This window comes from Ursus americanus, chromosome 5, assembly GCF_024610735.1.
Source record: "Ursus americanus isolate L20-20 chromosome 5, mUrsAme1.1.p, whole genome shotgun sequence".
NCBI lineage: Eukaryota > Metazoa > Chordata > Mammalia > Carnivora > Ursidae > Ursus > Ursus americanus.
Window position 1 is genome coordinate 12705743 of NC_142131.1, and position 21520 is coordinate 12727262.

At 35.1% G+C, this 21520-nt stretch overlaps 1 protein-coding gene across 3 annotated transcripts in view; it reads right to left on the reverse strand.

Annotated features, from left to right (window-relative positions):
- Nucleotides 1-21520, reverse strand: part of RGMB (repulsive guidance molecule BMP co-receptor b) — a 1123009-nt gene that overhangs the window by 709116 nt on the left and 392373 nt on the right. For all 3 annotated transcript variants that reach the window (XM_087861962.1, XM_045808346.2, XM_087861964.1), the window contains one exon: nucleotides 9928-10061. The gene's annotated coding sequence lies outside the window, so the exon portion shown is untranslated. Of the gene's footprint in view, nucleotides 1-9927; nucleotides 10062-21520 lie in introns of those variants that run through there.

Genomic DNA, 21520 nt, shown 5'->3' on the forward strand with positions numbered 1-21520 from the left:
AGTAAAAGCACCAGGCTGGGATTAAGGAAAGAACAAGTCGTGTTTATTGTGGGAAGTAGAGATTAAATGAGTCAGTAAAGGACACAGCTGCTTCTCAGTTCGTTCTGATTGTTTCTTTTCAAATAATGGGGGTCCAGTGGTCCAAACCTTCTTATTTTATAAGAGCAGTGCTGCAAACAGACAATCCAGTTTGGACATGCACAACTCAGGTTTTTTCTAGACAGCAGTGGCTGCTGAAGAAGTCAGGCTGATGAAGGTTAGCTTCTCACACAGAAGGAAAGTAACTTTATGACTAAAATCTGCCACAGAGAGAATTTCAGACAGACAATGAGTTGCAAAATTCTTTTAAAAAATGTCAATATGACATGTTCTTTATAGAAGTCTCACTCTGGCCTTTTAAGTGCTCCAGTCATAGCCTTGTGAAAGGTTTACTCAAGGCAGAAACTGCAAGATTCCTGAGGTAGTATGTGTCCCTTTGCTGGCATGATACAATCTTAAAAGCTCCTAAACCAATGGTTATATAGAGGACAGATTAAAGACAAACCTGGGGCACCATCCCACAGAGATGCGGGATATAGGTTCAGGTAGGAGTCATAATCATCTTTGCAAAATTTAAAAACATATATGTGCAGCCAAAGCACAGATCCTACTTAATACCTTTAATTTCACTACTGAAACCTAATTCTAGCATTCATTCAGGCTTAGTAAAAAGACCCAAATTTTACCAATAAGAATCCATTTTTGGAAAAAAGCCAAAGGAGGCTTAGAACAACTATCTCAGATGTGTGGCCTTACCTGTGAATTACTAGCTTTGGCTGACCACACTGAGAATTAAAATTAAACTACATGCAGATATGTAGTTCTATAGTAATTACCCTGAAACTATTTACCATTACAGACATGTTACCAAGAAGACTCATATTTTTGGTATAAAATATCTTCATTTTAAAATAAAATAAGAACAAAATTATTTTTTAAAATATTATTTACCAAATAAAACATACATTCATTTGGCAAGCTGCTGTTCTGTGGTCCTTGCTTTAATAAGAGTTTAAATATTTTTTTATTAGAGTTAAAGAGCTAGGAAATGCAAATAAGATATCTAATGAAGTAGAATGAATGGGTTTTAGGATGAAAATAAATGACTACCAGCCTTTTTCTGGTGGACAAATATATATGGAGATATATATTTAAAGAGTGAGAGGGAATGAAGAGGATATTCTAATACCAAAAAAAAAAAAAAAAAAAAAAAAAGGAGAGCAGAGAGAAGTCAAATACCACAATAACTAATTGGCTGCTTTCCCAATTCTGCAACCAGTTATTCCATACACCCACCTCTGTGTGGGGCAGGGAGTAACAGTTGGGCCTTAGAGCGGTCTTCTCTGTATAGGGGTACATCTTAGCATCTTAGCAGGACTAGGTCTCATTGTGTATCATTTCATAGCATATCTTGTGTCTTTATTCTTGGTGCTAAAATATTTTACTCTATTTTCTAACATCTAATTGCAGTGTGGATTTTTTTTTCAACCTTTTAAAAGGAGTAAAAATTACTGAATCATGATCTTTGGAAGTTGGCTGTAAGCAGACGAATTTTTAAATACTCCACAGATAATTATGAATCATACTAACATTTGAAAATTACTGCTCCATTCACTACTTGGATTAAACAATCAACATTAAGCTTAGGTGGCTTAAAGCACTACCCCACCATGTAGGATTCATTAAAAGAGAAAAATAAATAGACAAGACTTTAAAAAACAAGAAGAGTGGCTTGTGATACATATGGTCTCCTTCACGGAATCCAAATCCCCAACCCCTTACCACTCGCATGCCATTCTTGCAACCCACTTCCTTTGACTCCTTCTTCACCATTTATCTTTCTGTTCTCTTTTACCTATTTCTTCCATCCTCACTCTAGCTCAGACTTATTTTCTCAAGACCTTGCTCACTCTAACTTCCTCTACCTTACCATTCCAATCACTCCTCGGCTTACCACTTCTCTAGCAGTTTTTAAAATACAAATATCCCATTTTCATATTCTATAGCTTCATTGTGGTGGTGGCTACAACTTTTTATGTCTGTCCAAACTCATCAAAATGCACATGTGAAAAAGGCAAATTTTACCATATATAAATTATATGTAAATACATTTGGCTTCAAAAATAAATTTTAGTTTTAAAAATACTGTTATCTATGAATAAAAGTGAGGAGAGAAGCAGAAAATTGTGGGTATAAATTTAGCAAGGTTTATCGAACTAGCATATCTGTCCTTTAATATACCTTTATCGAGTCGAATAGTTAAAAATAAATCCAGGCGTATAGCTTTTATTTTACACTGAAATTTAGCTTATGTGCACAACCAGTGGAGTGTGGATACTAATTAGGGAAAACGTGGTAAAGACATCTTTCTACTATTTTATAGTTTGAGGTTCAAGTTTATCTTGGATGGAAAGGTAAGAAAAATCTTTTTCTCACTACTAACTTTAAGATGAGAAAAATTCTTTTTATAAGTAAGGAAGATTTGGAGTCCTTGATAAGCAGTCTTCCCATAGGATCTCATCAGTAGAGCTATCAGATGGTCAAAGGATAATACAATTTCATAAAGTTTTATAAATATGTTTCCTCCTCAGAACTGTTTTGTTAAATGCTTTTATCACTAGAATTATGAGAGCCCTGGAACTGTGGCAGAAATGATTCATCAGGTTATGCAGCTCTTACAGAAGTCCAATCCCATAAATTGTCTTTAGTGTTCTATCTTGGCTGAGTTTTAATTACAATAGGTCATGTTAATTTGATCAAGGCTTCTATGCCCAAGCAAATATAGAGCTAATGTACCTCCTAGAATTATTGTTTTTAATCGTATTTGTGTTTATATACTTTTATGATAAATCGCTAATGAGATATCCTAATATTGCAATTGTTTGTATTAGATATTGGGAGATTTGTTTTAGTGTACAATGATAAAACACTGCCATTTGCCATTTTATTTCCCTCAGTGTAAGTCAATATTTTAAATCCATATTGTGTGTTTATTTTCCTTATGCCCACATCTAACAACACGCCCTTTTTATCCAGGTTGCACTGTCAACTGCCTCCATTTCCCAATAGCATGGCATTCCTAAGAGAGAAGTGCTAATACTCCCACTGACTCTCAGTAAAGGCATATTTCCTGCTTGATTTTTCTTCATAATTGATAAATTTCACTAGTCTATATTTCATAGTTAAATTTCAGATGCTCTGGGCTAACATAAACACAAGGAAATGTCACTAAAGCCAAATGGTGGCTTTACAAATTGGAAAAGTAGATAGTTCCCAGTATAACATGATTTCCAAATCCTGGGAAGATACATCTTCCCCAAATTTGTTTCCTATTTATTAGACTCCTTTCCCTAGCTACCTGACTTCAAGAAACTTCAAGTTGACAGTTTCTTATCTCTTCCGGACTCCCTGCATTTCATGCTTTAAGATCTCCCAAAAACTCTTACATTAACATTTCAGATATTTATTCAGAAAGCTTCTAAAAGGCAAATACCCTCAGGGTGAAGTATCAGCTATTGACACCTCAGTGAATTTGATTTCAGCAGAAGGCAGAGTAGAATGAGAAAAAGAGAAATAAAACATTTTACAGTACAGAACGAGTTGATATTTATCCAGGATTTTAAGGCTCAGGACACCAAAAGTTCATTTATCACTTACTCATTTGTAACATTAAGATTTCTATCCCTCTATTGAAACGAAGTTTTTATAAGCAGACAACAGATGAAACCTGTATACTAAAGGGTGGAAGCCCTGCTGGTAAGAAGCCTGGAATGACAAAATTGGGAAAGTTAAGGATTCAGATGTTTTATGTGATGGAGTAATATGTGGCATAAAGACCCAGAAACATCAAGCAAGTTAAAATTATTAAGATTGTGAATCAATGAGATTCCTTTTCAGATAATTCAGATAGAGTCTAACATTTCTAAAATTGTCCATAAGATTTTAAGAATTAATTTTGATTTGAAATATCGCTTACACATTTTTTTCTTATTTTCTTGGGATTAAGTTAAAAGAATTTCATTGCGTTTTCACTAGAAATGACTTCTTTCAGTGAGCTCCTTTAAAGGCAATTAAGAATTACCTATGATCTGAACAATCTATTTTTATCAGAAAAAAATAATATGTGGGTAAGTTACCAGATAATGGGTTTTTAGTTCTCCATTAACAGCCATTTGCTAAGATTTCATGTTACTACTTCAGTGTCTATTTTTAGGATGTTGTTTAATGAATCAGACTAAGTGGCAGCTCAATTTCACAATCTAGGCCATGTGATCACAGTTAGGCAGGAGATGACTGAGTATCTGATACACAGATCCTTTGCCACAACTGCCACGCTAAGTACATTGTATATAAATAGTTTCAATAAGAAAGATCCGAGGCACAGTTTTTATAATACTTAACAGTTTGTTTCTACCTGCTTTCATTACTAAATTAGTTAAATGTCAGTGCCCTGACCAAAAATCTGGAAATTCTGTTTGATTTACCTCTATTATTCATCTTTTACATCCTAAAAATTGCCAAGTCAGTATTATCCCATCATTACTTTCTTCTCCTATTTTATCGCTAGTATATTTAAGAATGATTATACTCTTCCCAGTATCAACTAAAAAGAAACATTTTAGGTACATATTCTTACAAATGATATATATCTATCTCTTACCATCCATTTCTATGTACTTTTGGAACCAAATGAGTCACTTCATCACTCCACAAATCCAGCACTCCAGACACTCTGGGAGACTTCCTGTTACTCCTGTTTTACCATGGGAACAAAAATCCATTCCATCTTGTCTGCCTATTGAAGGCATACTTATACAAGACGCAAAATTTTTCTTTAAACATTTCAATTAAAAAACATACTTCATATGCCTATTTCAGTGCATGAAGCTGAGGGCATATGCTAGATGTTTACACGCTCCTTTCTTGGAAATCCTCCCCACACTCCCACATCAGATTAAGAGCTACGTTCTCTGTAATCAAACCACACACTGTGTGCAACTCCCTTCCACTTCTCATTTCACCTTGACTTGTGTTAGCTACCTGTTTAAATCCTCGTCTCCTTCACTGTATTATAAGGTCCTATGGTATATACTTAAGACCTACTGTGATGCTTTATGTAAGAAAATCAAGTAATGAGGCTGTTGAATGAGGAAATGAATAAGCAAGTGTTAATGACAATGTAGAGGGATAAACTTCTTCTTCCAGAATATGGATTAGATACACGAGTTTACTCCTCCCACTCCCCACAAAAGCACTGAATTATTGTAAATTTATTAATTTAAAAATAAATTCATTGAAGTTCTGAAAGTAGAGACAATATTGAACTAAGATTAAAGATTAGAGATATTTTAGGAAGAATGAAGGAAAAGTACCCATAGGAGAAAAATGCAGCCAAGGAAGGAGGTTTTTTTCCTGTTGTGTTTTGTTCTATTTTTTTGTTTGTTTGTTTTCCATGAAGAAATATTCTGGAGTTGATAAAATAACAAGTTAGAATAGGAGGAGGAGCACAAAAGGAGATGACTGATCAAAAGCTTCAATTGCACGGGTGATACCAATCAGTATCCCCAATAAGTGTAGTGGCTGTTTGCTTGTGGACCGTAGTCTAAGGAGGGCAACTATTCCAGGGGAATTTTGTGAGTCCTAAGATTGGAGGCTTGAGTCTATTTCAGTTACCTATTGCTACATGAGCAACATATTAAAAAATGTTTACAGATACCAACCATTTTCTCTTCTCATGAATATATGGGTCAGGTCCCAGGGGAGCAAAGTTCCGCTGCTACGCAAGGGTTAATCCCATCAACTGCCATCTGCTGGTCACTGGGCTGGGCTAGAAGGGCCAGAAAAGCCTCACCCACATTGCTGATGTCTCAGGGCTTCTCACAGCTAGTCCTAGTCTGGTCTTCTGCACGGAATGGCAGTCCCAGGACAATGAGTGTTCTTATGGGGCCACTGGCTTCCAAGGAGTGAAGAAGGAACTACAGACTTTTTAATGCCAAGACCGGAAAGTTTTATAAAGTCACTTCTATTATATTCTACTGGTCAGGCAGTGAGCAGGGACAGCTCAGATTCCAGGAGGGAAGAAATAGAGTCCACAATTAATGAGATCATAGAAAAGTCACATTGCAAACTAGCATGTGAGATGAGAAGCATTGTTATCCATTTGGAAACACATTCTACCCTCTATGGACATTTCCTTCCCATTCACCTCCTCTTCCCAAAATTTCATTCTATTACAGCATCAGGCCCAGGCTTGAGGATGAAGATTTCTTTATCTAAATTGGGTCCAGCCACATTCAGCTTCTCTAAGTAGAGTTCTTTGGGTGCAACATCTTAGCTCCAGAGATACATGAATAAAAAATAAAGAGTATGTGCCACCACCTTTACCCGACATATAATGTGGAAACAGAGACAGAATAACTTCTTATTTAAAAGGGGGGGGGGGGGGAAATAGGAAGCACACAGCCATAACTACTCCATAGCAATTTTGAAATCACTGAGTAGATATCTCCAATTACTGCTGCTATGGGGACAAGAACTTGTATTGATTACAATTCATCTCTGCTCTCAGGTAATGGTTCTCCTCAGACCTTGGCTCTACCCCTTGCTTTATGTTCCTTAAGGCATTGCCCATGTTTTTAGTTGAGGGTTATCTTTGCTTGCTTCCTGACTGTAGAAGTTGGGGCCCAGGGACCTCTTTTTATTTTAAATTCTCTTGTCCCTTTCAGCCTAAACTGATATAATTCCTATAAAAGCAATGTACTTTTTCCTTATATCAAATTATAATGTCATCCAGCAGATAATAATCACATCCACAAAAATCTTCAAGACATGTTCCCCTCTACTTTCAGTTGTCAATCAAGATACCATGGGACCAATCACTTAAGACTCTAAGAAGCCCTTTTGTCAAGCTGAGAGACTCAAGTACTACCATTTCAAATTTTCTGAAATCTTAAAACAGGGTCTTGCAGAAACACCCTTGACTTGGGGACTGAACCCAATACCACAGTTTATGAGCAGCACCTGGATTTCTTTAGCTCTGTCTCTATTTCCTACTTTGGGGCTATCATGCCAGCTGGAGAAGGTAGGAATGACAACTACTCTTATTTTCATCACCTGTCAAGTCCTAGGACAGAAAAAGCTCCTTTAAATTCTGATTGAAAAATTGAATAGCTTTTTTGTTGATCTCTCACCTGACTTTAAAATAGACACTTAAAGTCAGAATTTTCAATATTCTGTCTAGAAAACCTCATAGCCAGATCAACTAGTTAATTACATATGCTCCCATCTTTCAGAATATCATAGGTACAGTGCTGCTAAACATTCCACCAACACATCAAACAGGCAGAATTTTCTCCAGCCTCCAGTAACAATTTTCTCATTGCTTTTCTGTTCTCCACAATAGGTTCCTTTTCTCCTTGTAGGACTTCATCAGTATTTGGTCACTAAGCCAATGACACATATTTACAGTTTTTGTTAGTGCACAAGATACTGACTTCTGTTTCACTTGATTGCCAATGTGTGACTGATTGAAATTCCCAGCTGCTATACTCTGAGACCACCATGATATTTGTATAAAGGCTATGCCTCATGTAGGCTGTTCATAGCTGATAACTGAGTGTAGTAGGGATGCTGAGTTGGGTCTATCTATATGATAACAAATGTACCCAAAATTTAGTGGTTTAAAGTAAATAACAATTTTTTCATGATGTTTTGGATCAGGATTTTGAGCAGAGCTTGGTCAGGAAGTACTTCTGCTCTATGCAGTATTGGCTGGGGTCAATCTCTCAGATGTATTCTCTGGTATCTGGGTTGGGCAAGAAAATCCAAAAAGGCTTTGTTCATGTGTTTTGTACCACTGTACTTTTCCCTGTGGACTTTTTTTTTAAATTTATGTGTCAAAAGTGGGCTTCTTCATGGTCACTTCAGGGCATTCAGACTTATGTGCCATCTCATTTCCAAAAGATAACATTACAGGAAGTGAAGGAAGACACTGCAGACCTAAGACTCAGTTGCAGAAGTTATACACAGTCACTTCTGGTACATTCTATTGGCCAAAACAGCTCATGAGCCCATACAGCCTACTGCAGAAGAGAATTAAATTCCACATTTGATAGGAACATGTGTAGCAACCATGAAAATACGACACTTGGGACTTCTACTACAGGGAAAGTCATTGAGATCTTCAGCTGTTGCACTCTGAATGCACCGGTGTCTACATGCAAAGGGCACAATTCCTGTGGGCTGTTCCCAGCCAATGACTAAGATGGCAGGGACACCGAGGCAAGCCCACCCTTCAAGATGTGGGAATCCTTTGACAGCAGACTTTGGCCTGAGAGCTCCCATAGAGCCTCACATAACAGTTGCCCTCCTAAGTCAAGTTCCCTCCTCCAGTTCCATAGTAGTTAATATTTTTCTGGTTCTCAGTAGCACATTGGTTAGTTAGTATACACTCCTAATATTGGAAGGGCGACAATATAAGCTATTTATTTATTTGGATATAAAAGAATTTAACTTGAAAAATGGGGGGAAAAAAGGGATTCTAAGTCCAAAACAGAGCAGTGCTTTTATTACTATGGTTTCATGTCCTATTACATAAAAGCTTTCTCTCCGTCTGCATTATAAAATGATGGACAGAACATGAGGAGATTAGGAGATAACTAGCGGTAGAGCTGGAAGGTACTTGAATTTTGTCAACTTCTCCCTCAAAGCTCAAAAAGTACCTCATGACAGGCTATTGGAAAAGGCAGAATGAGAAAGAAATAACCTGTTATCTTTACAGAAATGCACAAATTACTTTTGCCACTTACATTGAAATTAATGACCAAGGATAAATGCAGACAGATAAGCTGGACTTGGCACAAGTTTGGGAATATTCTTTCTTTCCCATACTCCAGAAACCATGGTGATCAACCTCACCTTCTTGGCTCTTAGTGTTCTCACCAATCCATATGGGGGTAGGGCCAGATGATCTCCCAGGTTCTATTCAGTTCTACAGTTTAAAAACTTGACTACAACTCCACTTGGACTGGATCATTTCCTTTTTTTATTTCATGTAGTTGCTATTCAAGTGCAATCCATTCAATCAATAGATATGAAATCAGAAGAACACCTCTAGCAATTACACTGCACTAGCTATATTCTCTACAGCCTCAATTCAAATTCCAATGTTTACAGATAGAGAGTATTCTTTCTTTTTTCACTTAAATGTAAGAGGAAAACAGATGGACTAGGAGAGAGCATCTCAATAATCATAAAAATTATTTTATTGCCCTAATTAGCATATATACACTCACCTCAATATACAATTTATAGGTAACTGTGCTGTAAGTAAGTACCAAACTTTTTTAAATGGAACGTTTCAATATTGATACACCTTATTGTTTTTCAATTACTCATTTATAATTTTGGATGAAAAATGATTTGGAAAACATTCAACATCTTAATGGATATAAATACCAGAATTTTGACTGCAAGGATGATTTCATTCACAGAGAGAGACAGACAGATGAAGGGAAGAGAAGGGAAGACTGCAGTGCCTCAGGCAGGGCTGCCACGATCTTTAATCCCACATGATTTCAACAAGCACTAAGAGTTGTGTCTTGTTATTCAATAGAACAATTTCTTTGCAACTACTGATCTTTGATTTTACCTTGAAAGAGTGTGTAAATGAAAGAAACAAAGGTGGCATTGATGAAACTAACTTAAAACCATGGATATTTTTATATTAGAAGGAAAAGAAGTGGAAATGTTTAGAAAATTTGTTTCTGCACCTAAGGCTATGTGCAAAAGAACACATGTGAAAAATAGGGCTGTGATTCCAAGTTGTGGTTTAACATCCAGGATTTCATAGGATTATTAAGTGTACCATAGTATCTATTAAGTACTGACCTTTGCCACAGAAACTTGGCATGAACTCTTCTCTTCAGGAAACAGATACAGCTAGAGAGGCTCTGGTTTCTGTTAGATTTATGCAGAATATTGAGCTGATCAGGCCGTGTTTATGGTAGCTGTCCAAATATAGACTGTGGAAAAACATGATAAATTATCCTTAAATGGGAAATGCTGAGTGATATCAAGTGGTTTAAAATTTTAATTTCAATTCAACAATTTTTAATAAATTTCCTGGTGATTAAGCAACTTTTCCCTTAGTTTACCCTATTATTCTAAGAAAACCAGGAAAACCTCATAATGACAAAGGAAATACCAAATATATCATAAAGACATGTGCTCTGGATGAAATTTTATGTATGGTGTCATTTTCCTGCTTTAAATTCTTCAATAGTTAACTTGGCATTTATCCAGTACTTACTATGCCAGGCACTGGTTTTATGGGAGATATATATAAAATCATTTTATTCTCACAAGTACCTTACAAGGTAGCCAGGCTTATTCACATTTTTTTATATTAGGACACTGAGGCACAGAGAGGTAAATGCCTTGTTACTAGTCATATATTCTCCCAAAGACAAATAGGGATGTCTGGCCTAACACCTAAGACCTGCCCTGATGTAGTGCTTGGTTCCCTTGGGAGCAAGCCTCTCTTTCTTCTCAAATCTTATATGTCACCCATGCTAACCTATTTTGACTCCTTGAACAAGTGATACCCTCTCAAGTTCATCACAATTTTTTTTTCCTACTTGGTCTTATCTTCGAAAATGGATACTTTTCTGCCAGAAACTTCCTGCCATAAGTTCCTTTTCTTGACCCTGCTTTGTCTTGGCTGCTCTTTCTATGTCCTCCCATAAATACCCTATGGTTATTTCTGTCACTGAATCTAACTATAAATTATGTAGTTACTTATCTCTTTGCAGGTAAAAACGTGCCATCTTCTCTATGCCAGCTCCCATAATTCCTCAACTGTGCTATACTACTGATTAGTAAATTCACCTTAAACCTAACTCCAGCTTTAAGGGTAAAAAAGAAACATTACATAACATGTGCATGTCAATCATAATGTAAGCACTTTAAGAAACAAAATGTGTATTAAACATATCTATCCCCCAAAAGAGGGATCATATTATGGCACAAGTATATAGTACCTGTTTGATTAATATTTCTGAAATGACTAAATGAAAAAGGAGAAAAATAAATTATTTCTGCCTTTATCTTGGAATAATTATAATATTTTTTACTTATAGTAATATTGAACAATTCTTTAATGGGAAATAAAATCAGATGGATTTATTCATATCGCATGAATGAATTTATATACAGAAGTTTTCAATTAAAACAAGTAATAATTATGTTGTTTCCTGCTCATTGCCCTGAAATATAACAGAATGAGATGAATGGTCCAAAATTTAGAAAAATAAAGAAAGTATTTAGAAAAGAGATGTAGAAGGAAAGAACACTCTAATTTTCTTGAGTGAGAGATAAATAACTTTGCTAAACCCTAAGTGGGGAAAAAAAAAGCTGTAATTGATATCTTTTAAGCACCTAGATATCAGAAGAAATATTAGAGTAAGGAAGAAAAATTTAAAAACTAAGCTCTCAGAAAGCAAAGTTTATCTTAGTGATTCCTAGGTATCATTTATTATGAGGGTTATATGTGACTTACAGAGATGTTGTAGAGGAAATTGGTTCTTGATTGTACTAACAAGCCTACTTATAGAATCAGGCATGTTTAAATATTTCAGTATCTAAGGTCAATATGTGTCAACTTCTTGGGAGTAAAAATAACTTGTAACAAAGGCCTCCATATACTAGGGAAATATGTCCCCAAAAAAGGGGGGTGCGAGGGAAAGACAATATTTGATAGTTATCCATAATAATACATCCTCACCAATATGCTACATCAATTAGTTTGGCTTAACTGAGTCATTTTCCTCTAGCTTCTGAAAATGAAGAGATATTGGCAGTAACTAGGATGATTCATAACTACAATAACACATTTCACAAACATCCTCGAGAGCTTGAGTCGCATTATATAACCGCTATCACCATGCAAATCAAGAGTCCTCATAACAGAGAAGACAGAATGCAAAAGGAAGCAAAATTATGCAATACCCTCCTCGGTCAATATATAATTGTTTACAAGTACCACTATGGCTGTTTAATTAATCACAGCTCTTGTTCCAAGATGAGTCTTCCACTTTTTAATCTCAAATCAAGAAATCTTTCCATGGTCTTTTATTCTTTTCTAAACTATCCCTTTAAAATGTCCTTCCAACTGGCTTAAAATGACTTTTTATATATTTACTGAGTGTATAGGCCTTAAATGTCTGAAAATACGTCTGCACCTCATCTAAGAATTTCCCACATAAACATGAAGATATTTCTATTTTAAATTGTTCTGTAGAACCCAATGACATGATTGTAATCATCTTAGGTGAGAGGGACAAAACCTCTGCTGAATACATCAAATATATAATTATATTCGGTTCAAACTATTTAAATGATTGTGTATTTTAAAACATTTGAAGTCAGAGAAAACTGTAATGAGCTTAGTTTTTCCTGTTTTTCTGAATATAGGAATCTAGGGAATTTTTATTTGAGAAAAATAAAACTAAAACCAATCAAATCAAATGGGCATTTCTGTATAATTTTTTTCATTTTCATAGTTTTTTTCAACTTATAAAAATACATAGTAAAGGCATAACACATATTACTAAATGAATCAAACTTATGAATGAAAGGACTGATTCAGGTTGTGAAATGGATGGGGGTAAAACCAAAGACAATCAAGTAATGTATTAATTCCTATATATGAATTCTCTGCATATATTCTATTTCTCCTTCCAGATCCATCAAGTACTGTACCCTTGAGGTTAATCTATGTAGGCTACATCAATAGGTTCCTTTACCCCCCGGCTTTCAGTTCAATTAGACCAATGGGAGGCAACAGCAGGAGAACAGAGGCTAAGGAGATTATGTGGTAGTCTGAATAATGGCCCCTCAAAGACATCCACCCCCAAATCTTCAGAATCTGTGAATACATTACTTTATATGGAAAAAAGAAATTTGCAAGTATGTTAGGAGTTTCTGAGATGGGGGCACCTGGGTGGCTCAGTTAGTTGGGCAGCTGCCTTCGTCTCAGGTCATGATTTTGGAGTCCCCTGCATTGGAATCCCTTCTCAATGGGGAGTCTGCTTCTCCGTCTGCCCCTCCCCCTGCTCATGCTCTCTCCTTTTCTCTCTCTCTAAATAAGTAAGTAAGTAAATAAATAAATAATAAAATGTTTTAAAAAAAAAAGAATTTCTGAGATAGGGATATTATTCTAAATCATCCCAGGGGACCCAGTGTTATCACAAGGTTCTTTAAAGAGGGAGGCATGAGGATCAGAGTCAGAGAGAGCAAGATGAGTCAGGGAATGGTGGGAGGTGGAAAGCAGCACCGGTGCAATGTTAGGACGAAAGCAGAAGTCTGAGAGTTGGAAAGAGATTTGAAGATGTTATCCTACTGGCTTTGAAGATGTAGGGGACCATGAGTCAAGAAATGCAGGTGTCCCCTGGACATTGTGAGAAGCAAGAAAACAGACTGATCCCTAAAGTCTCCAGAAGGAACACAGCTGTGCTAACACCTTAATTTTAACCCAGTGAGACCCATGTAGGATTTCTGACTTCCAGGACTATAATATAATAAATTCGTGTTGTCATTAGTCTTGAAGGTATGGATCTTTGTTATAGCAGCAATAGGAAATAAATACATAGAGCCAGCAAAGTGTATTCCCTTCCTCAGCTACCTCCTCACAAGCTTTCCATCAGCTGAAGGAGTTCCTCTATGGAAAGCCACAGCTCCGGTCAAATGGACCTCTCCATGCAGCTAGTTGTTCTGTGATCTAGTAATCACTCTATCCCTTTTCCTTCAGGCCTCAGGGCCATCCTGCAAATCCCTTGTTGGTTTCTTTAAATGCTGCCCAAACCGAGGTAAGAAAGTAAATTGTCTAAACACCCAATTGGAGAGTATGACATATTTCCTGCTGAGAGCCTAAAATTTTGCAATATGCAATTGGGTCTTGAACAGGGACTATCCAAATTTGGTCCTACCAAATATTATTCTGTGTACTTTATGTGTTTATTGCCATTTTATTCATATGGTACCCCAGTCATCTATTTAAATGCATTCCTTCAACATGCTCGCATTGATTGTCAGCTACGTGTCGGTACATGTGCTAGTTACTAGGCATGCATTGTCCAGCCTATACAAAGAATTGCCTTAACACAGCTTTCAATTTTATGGGAGAAGGTAGACATTAATGAGTGAATTACAAGAAAAATGTAATAACATAACAATAATGAGGGCAATGAAAGAGGAATGCTATAATAACCTAATGCTATATAATAATTTCATTATGTATAATAGTGCTATAATAATAACTCTAGGAAAGAAAGAGTTTTTCTTAACCAAGGAGGCCAGGGAAGATGTCTCTGAGTAAGTAACATGTAAGAATTTAAAGATAAAGAGGAGAAGAAAAAGATGAGTCTGGCAAGAAGAAAGCATGAACCAGAACCCTGTAACAGTATAACAGGGAGGAACATGATGAGTATGAGGACCTTAAAAAAAAAGACTGCAGTGGTTCGTACACAGAGTGAAGCAGAGAAGAGGCTGGAAAGTGAAGAGAGGTCAGACGTCAGGAGTTAATGTGTTTTACAATTTTCTTAGAGCAAAGGGGATCCTGATAACATGTACATGCTTGGAGGGTGGGACAGATAGATAGCAGTCTGATATACTCAATATGATCTAATTTATGTTCTAAAACATCATTCTGTATGTGAAGTAGAAACTACTAAAGTCAAATCTCCTAAGGAAAATGGAAAATATGTTCACAGAAGTAGAAGGAAAATCAGGGGAGGGCAGTGCCAAGGAATCCATGGAGAAAAAGGCTATAGATACATTTGTCTTACTCGAATAATGGTTTGCTGAAGATAAATTTATGCCATTCATTTTCATATCCTTTCCCAGCTACTGACATATGACACAGGGGTATGAACAGAGATGATATTTTAAAAATTAATTCTAAAATACATGTGTCACTGTATATACTTACCTTAACAGATTAGTGCACCCACAGGACCTCTTTTGTCCTGGCAATACCAACCAGGCATAAACATGCAAGTTTTCTCATACTTCCTTTTTGTAGGTGTTTTTCTTACAGAATGAAAGATAAAATATAGGAATAGCCAACACTATACTGAAGGAGAAGAAGAAGTTGTAGGAGTGACACAGCCCAATGTCAAGACTTAATGTAAAGCTGCAGTAATCAAAACAGTGTAGTATTTGTGAATGAACATAAAAACAGATCAATGGAACAGAATAGAGAACCCAGAAATAGACCCACATAAACATAGTCAACTGATCTTTAAAGAAAGAGAATAGGCAATACAATGGAGCAGAGATAGGCTTTTCAACAAATGGTGAGGGAACAACTGGACATCCACATGCAAATAAATGAATCTAGACACAGACCTTATACTCCTCAAAAAGTGATTCAAAATAGGTCACATACTTAAATGTAAATACAAAACAACAAAACTCCTAGAAGATACCGTGTCAAAGAACTTAGAGAGCCTTCAGTATGGCCACGACTTTTCAGATACAATACCAAAAGCACAATCCATGAAAGATATAATCAATAAGCTGGACTTCATTAAAATTAAAAACAGTGCCAAGAAAATGGGAAGACAACTCTCAGACCAGGAGAAAATATTTGCAAACAACAAATTATGAGAAAGAACTGTTATCAAAAAATATACAAAGAACTCTTGAAACTCAACAGTAAGAAAAACACCCAATTTAAAAAACAAGAGGGGGATGCCAAAGACTTTGACACCTCACTTATCCTTCAGAGGATGAATAAATGGCAAATAAGCATATGAATAAGCACATCATTCTTCATTAGATGTCATCAGAGAAATGCAAATTAAAACAATAATGAGATGCCACTAAATACCTACCAAAATGGCCAAAATCCAGAACACTGACAACACCATATGCTGGTGAAGATGTGGAGCAATAGGAAACCTTATACACTTTGTGGGAGAGCAAAATGGTCTATTTACTTTGGAAGACAGTGGTGTTTTACAAAACTAAACCTATTCTTACCATGTAATCTACCAATTTTGCTCGTTAATATTTACCAGAAAAATTGAAAACCTATGTACATACAGAAATTTGAATATGGATATTTAGAGCAGCTTTAGTCATAATTGGCCAAACTCAGAAGCAACCAACACATTTTTAACTGGTGAACGGATAAACTAACTGTAGTATATCCAGACAATGGGAATATTATCAGCACTAACAAAAAAGGAACTATCAAACCATGAAAAGACATGAAGGAAAGTTAGGTAAAAGAAGAAAAAAAAAAGATAATCTGAAATACATGTACTATATAATCCCAACTATAGGACATTTTAAAAAAGGCTAAACTAAGGAGACAGTAAAAAAGATCAGTGGTTGTTAGGGGTTAGACATAGTGGTAAAGCATTCAGTAGGCAGAGCACAGGATTTTTAGGACAGTAAAAATACTCTGTATGCTACTATAATGATGGGTACATATCATAATAGATTTGTTCAATCTCATAAAATGTATACTAAGAGTGAACCCTAATGTAAACTATGAACTTTTATGCCTCAGTATAAGTTCATCAAATGCAACAAATGTACCACTCTGGAGGTGATGTTGATAATGGAGGAGCCTATGCATGTGTGGGGGTAGAGGGGCATACAGGAATTCTCTGTACCCTCTAAGTTTTGCTGTGAATTTAAAACTGTTTGAAAAAATTAGAGTGTTAAAAAAATAGAATAAACCCCCCCTTAAAGAGAATAGTGTTAAGACCCAGATCTCAGAGCTGTTTTGAGGGGTATTCATAAAGTGTTTAGCTCAGTGCTGGACATATTTTAAGGGCTTATATGTCTAGGCATAACTATTATCATTTGCCTTTATTGCATACTTATTTTCAAGTCATACAAAGCACAAATAAACATTTCTCCTACATGTCTCACAAATCCAGGAAGGGTAGTTAAATAATGAAAAATACTTTGTGAAAAATGAAATATATTTAAGCAACATGAAATATTTCTAAAAACATACATCCAACAAGCCATAAAATGGAATTATTTTTGGTTTAAATAACTGGATGCTTTCTGAGCTAGCAATACAGAGGCACTCTAATAAGGTAAAGAGATTTTCCCAATCATTACTACAGAATTTAAAACAAGATGAGTTTTAATAAGGACAGACTGTGTCCATGGTTCTTAAGTGTATACTTTTGAATTGCTCTAAAATCTGAGTAATTAGAGGAGGGCCTACACAAAAATTTTAATGTTATATCTGTATCTTCGAATATTCCCCAGCTATTTTATGAGTTATCACAATAAAAAATAAATCCATAATCCAAGTCTATAAGTAAAACACATTTTGTGCACATATGTAAAAAAATATAAAAGAAAAAGAAGGCAAAGGAACTTTCAAACTTTCACAGTTCCTACTTTGAAACAGGACAGAAAGAGTAAGAGCTTGGGCAGTGTATCTCCATTTGGTGGAATTAATTGCTTAATTTATCCAAAGATAAGCCAGTTAGCTAGATTTTTCAAAGAGCAGGAAAAAAAATTATGTTTAAGATTCCTGTCAAGTACAGCTTCAATGAATTTCTTGATGTTTCCACAAGATACTTTGCAATCTGCTTTCTTGTTTTACTTTTATTCTGTTCCTTAGAATCCCAGATCCGATTTTACCAAGATTTTCTTTTGTGCTATTTATAGAAAGGAAGGGTGAACCAAACTTTAAAAACATTCAGCAAATCATCAGCCTAAGTTACCCTAAGTGCTGGGAAACTGGAGATTCTTTGTGTCTATATGGATAATTGAATGGTCCCAATCAGCGATGGTTTTATCAGATCAAAACTCAAATTGGCTAGAAGAAGGAATAGAGCAGGTATGGTAGTAGGCCAATCCTGTGTATTTTTGGTCCATGTATTTCAGATTTAAGTAGAAGAGATTTTTAAGCTGGCTCTTACATCAGGTTAAGATCAAAATTCTTAGTTTGTTAAAAAAACAACAATAACTGACTACTTAAAACTAAGAGTTGTAAAACCATACCCAACTTATGTGCACAGCCTACGGGAGTTTCCCTGTGAGGAACTGAGAGGAGGAAAAGAACACAACCTTAGTTAAAAGAGGAGACAGTTTAATATATGGGTGCAAGCCAAAGTGAACGATTAATGTACTACCTCATTCAGAAGTCCTCTGGTTGGCAACAGTAACAGGAGACCCTCTTGAGGTCTAAGTTTTGGACAGTGAATCAAGTCATACATTTTACCTGGAAAAACAACTGGTAAAAGTATACTCAGATCCTTGAGCAGTGGCAAATGTCTTAGATGTTTGATCAGCAGCTGAAAGGAGCGCTCTTGAAAGATTGGAGAAGAAACACGTGGATGGAACCATGAGAATGCTATAAAATGTAATCATTTTTCCATGAGAGACTATCCCATGAAGAACTGTCACTAAACAAGCAAGTTGCAGGATGAATTCACCTGCCCTATCCAGCTCTTTCTCACCGATTTTTCTGAAAGAACTTCCCCAATAAGTCATGTTAACAAGGATCTCCCACTCACATTCTGCATCTAGGCACCTTACCTATGACAGTGGGAGATAAAATTATACTGCCATCCAATGATGGAAAAAAAACAAAAACAAAAACAAAAACTAGTCCTCTGGGACTGAAACTTAAGCAATGAAAAAACTCTCAGAAATCTTCCATCATATGGGTTTCAAATGTAAACACATGTTACGTTTGTGGCCTATAAAAATTCTATGGAAAAACAAAATAAACTTCAAAAAATTAACTTTATATGATCTAAGTTGGTAATACTCCTATGTCCTTTCAGGTGAAAAAAAAATTCTCCCTGATACACAACGTGCTCAATCAAGATCTGATATTTTTTCCATATTTAAAACCTGATGAATATGAGTTCATGATCCACAATAACAAAACACACGAAAAAACAAGCTATTATGCATAAGAGCCAAAAGAAACAAAAAGCAGCAAAATTAGACAACCTACATTGTTATATATTTGAATTATCTGACACACAATTTAGAGTAATAATATTTAAAATATTTAAATAAATTAAAGAGATAATACAATTTTCAAGAACATAAGATTGCAAATAAGGAAGATTTGAAAAAATACTCCCTCAAAAAATTCCAAATAGAACTTCTAAATATCTCCATCTCTATGTATAAACTCTTAAGATTTTCTATCTCAATGTACGTAGATATCAAGAAACTAATTCCGAAGTTCACATGGAAAAGAAAAGACTCAAAAGGGCCAACACAATATTAAAGAACAAATTAGAAGACTAACACCACCTAACTTTAAGAGTTACTCTAAAGCTACAGTAATCAAAGCAGCGTACTATTGGTGAAAGAATAAACAAATAGATAAATGGAACAGTGTACAAAGCCCAAAAAAGAATGGCTAAAATTTAAAACACAACATTAAATGCTAATGCAGACATGGAACAACAAAAAAACTCTCGTTCATTTCTGGTGAAAACATAAAACAGTACATTAACTGTGGAAGAGTTCAGCTGTCTCTTACAAAGCTAAACATGGTCTTGCCATTCAATCCAACAATCATGTTCCTTGGTATTTATCAAAATGAGTTGAAAACTTATGTTTACACAAAAACCTGTGCACAAATGTTTATAGAAGCTTTAGTTGTAATTGTGAAAACTTGGAAGCAACCAACATATTCTTTAATTGGTAAATAGATAAACTATAGAATATCCATACAATGGAATATTAATTATTTAATGATAAAAAGAAATGAGCTAAGAAGCCATGAAGAGACAAGGAGAAAGCTTAGATGTGTACTCAGCCTACCTGAAAAGACTATACCTTCTGTGATTCTAACCATATGACATTCTAGATAAAGCAAAACTAGAGACCTTCAAAAGATCAGTGATTGTCAAGGATTTGGCAGGGCTTTTGTAGGGGCAAAGGACAGAGGAGTAGAGAGGAATAATAAAATGGAGAAAATGGGATTTTTAAAGTATGGAAATAAATGTATATGTACTGTAACAGTCAGTAATGAAATTAATCATTTGTAAAAGTCCATATAACAGCACAAATCCATATACCATTAATAATATCGTATCCAATATTGGTCCATCATCTCTAATAAAAGGACTACAGACATGTAAGATGCTAATAATAGGAGAAACTGTGGGCAGGATGAGAGGAAGTATATGGGAATTCTCTTTACTTTCTACCCAGTTTTTCTGTAAACCTAAAATTTCACTAAAAATAAAGTATAATAATTAAAAATTAATTAAAAATAATCTCAGTGGATAATTAAATATCATTAGATATTACTGAAAAGAAAATTAGTGAGTTACAAAATAGATATAAAATTGCCCAGAATGCAGCACAAAGTTGCAAAACTATAAAAAGAGTAAAAGAGGGGATTTAGGAGATTTAAAAAAAAGGATAGAATAAAAAGATCTACCATGTGCACTCAAATTAAGTGTAAGCAAACAGTATAGGGTTATTGGATTTGTTGCAATATTTGAAAATACATTAGCTAAGAAATTCCTAAAATTGATTAAATACATAAATCCTATTATGCAGGTAGTACAAAACCTTGTATTTAATTTAATTTAATTTCACACACACACACACACACACACACACACACACACCCCTAAATACCTGGTAGCAAAATTGCAAAACACAAAATTAAGGAATGGAACTTTAAACATCCTTTCAGAAAGAAAAGAAATGACAGACTGACAGCAGATTCATAATTACGAACAATGCAAACCAGGAGACAATGAAATATCTTCCAAAATTGAAAAGTAACTTTCAGTATTAGAAAAAAATATCAGTGAGGGGTGCCTGGTTGGCTCAGTTGGTAGAGCCAGTGACTCTTGATCTCGGGGTTGTAAGTTCGAGCTGCACATTGAGTGTAGAGATTACTTAAAAAAATAATTAAAAAAAAAAAAAAAGAAAAAATACCAATGAGTGTTTACTTAACTGATTAAGATTTTAATATGCAAGAGGAATTTCCTGTGGTATATATTTTTAAAAATCACTGACATAAATAAAAAGTAGTCTAACTAAACTTGCAGCTAGCTAGCAGAATACCAAAGAAGATTTATAATGGCTAAAATGATATCCATTTTTAATAATGAGGAAAAAGATTGTGTGATTTTAGCTAGGCCTATGACAATTGAAAAGAAAAATATCTTAATAAGAGAGGATGATTATTTAATGAGCCTAAATAACCTTATGGAAAAAATTACACATGTCAACATTCAGTCTAAAAAACAGTTAAAAGATAATATAATCTTTATTTGAAAATACAGATTCAAATATGATTTACTTTCAAATAACATAGAAAATGAAATGGATTATTACAATCAACTTAAAGAACAATATAATTTAAGAAGAATTCATATGGAGAAATTTAACAATCAAATGAAACTAAACTTGAAAAAGGACTCATAAAACTGATAAAGCCTTATGTTAAAGGTAT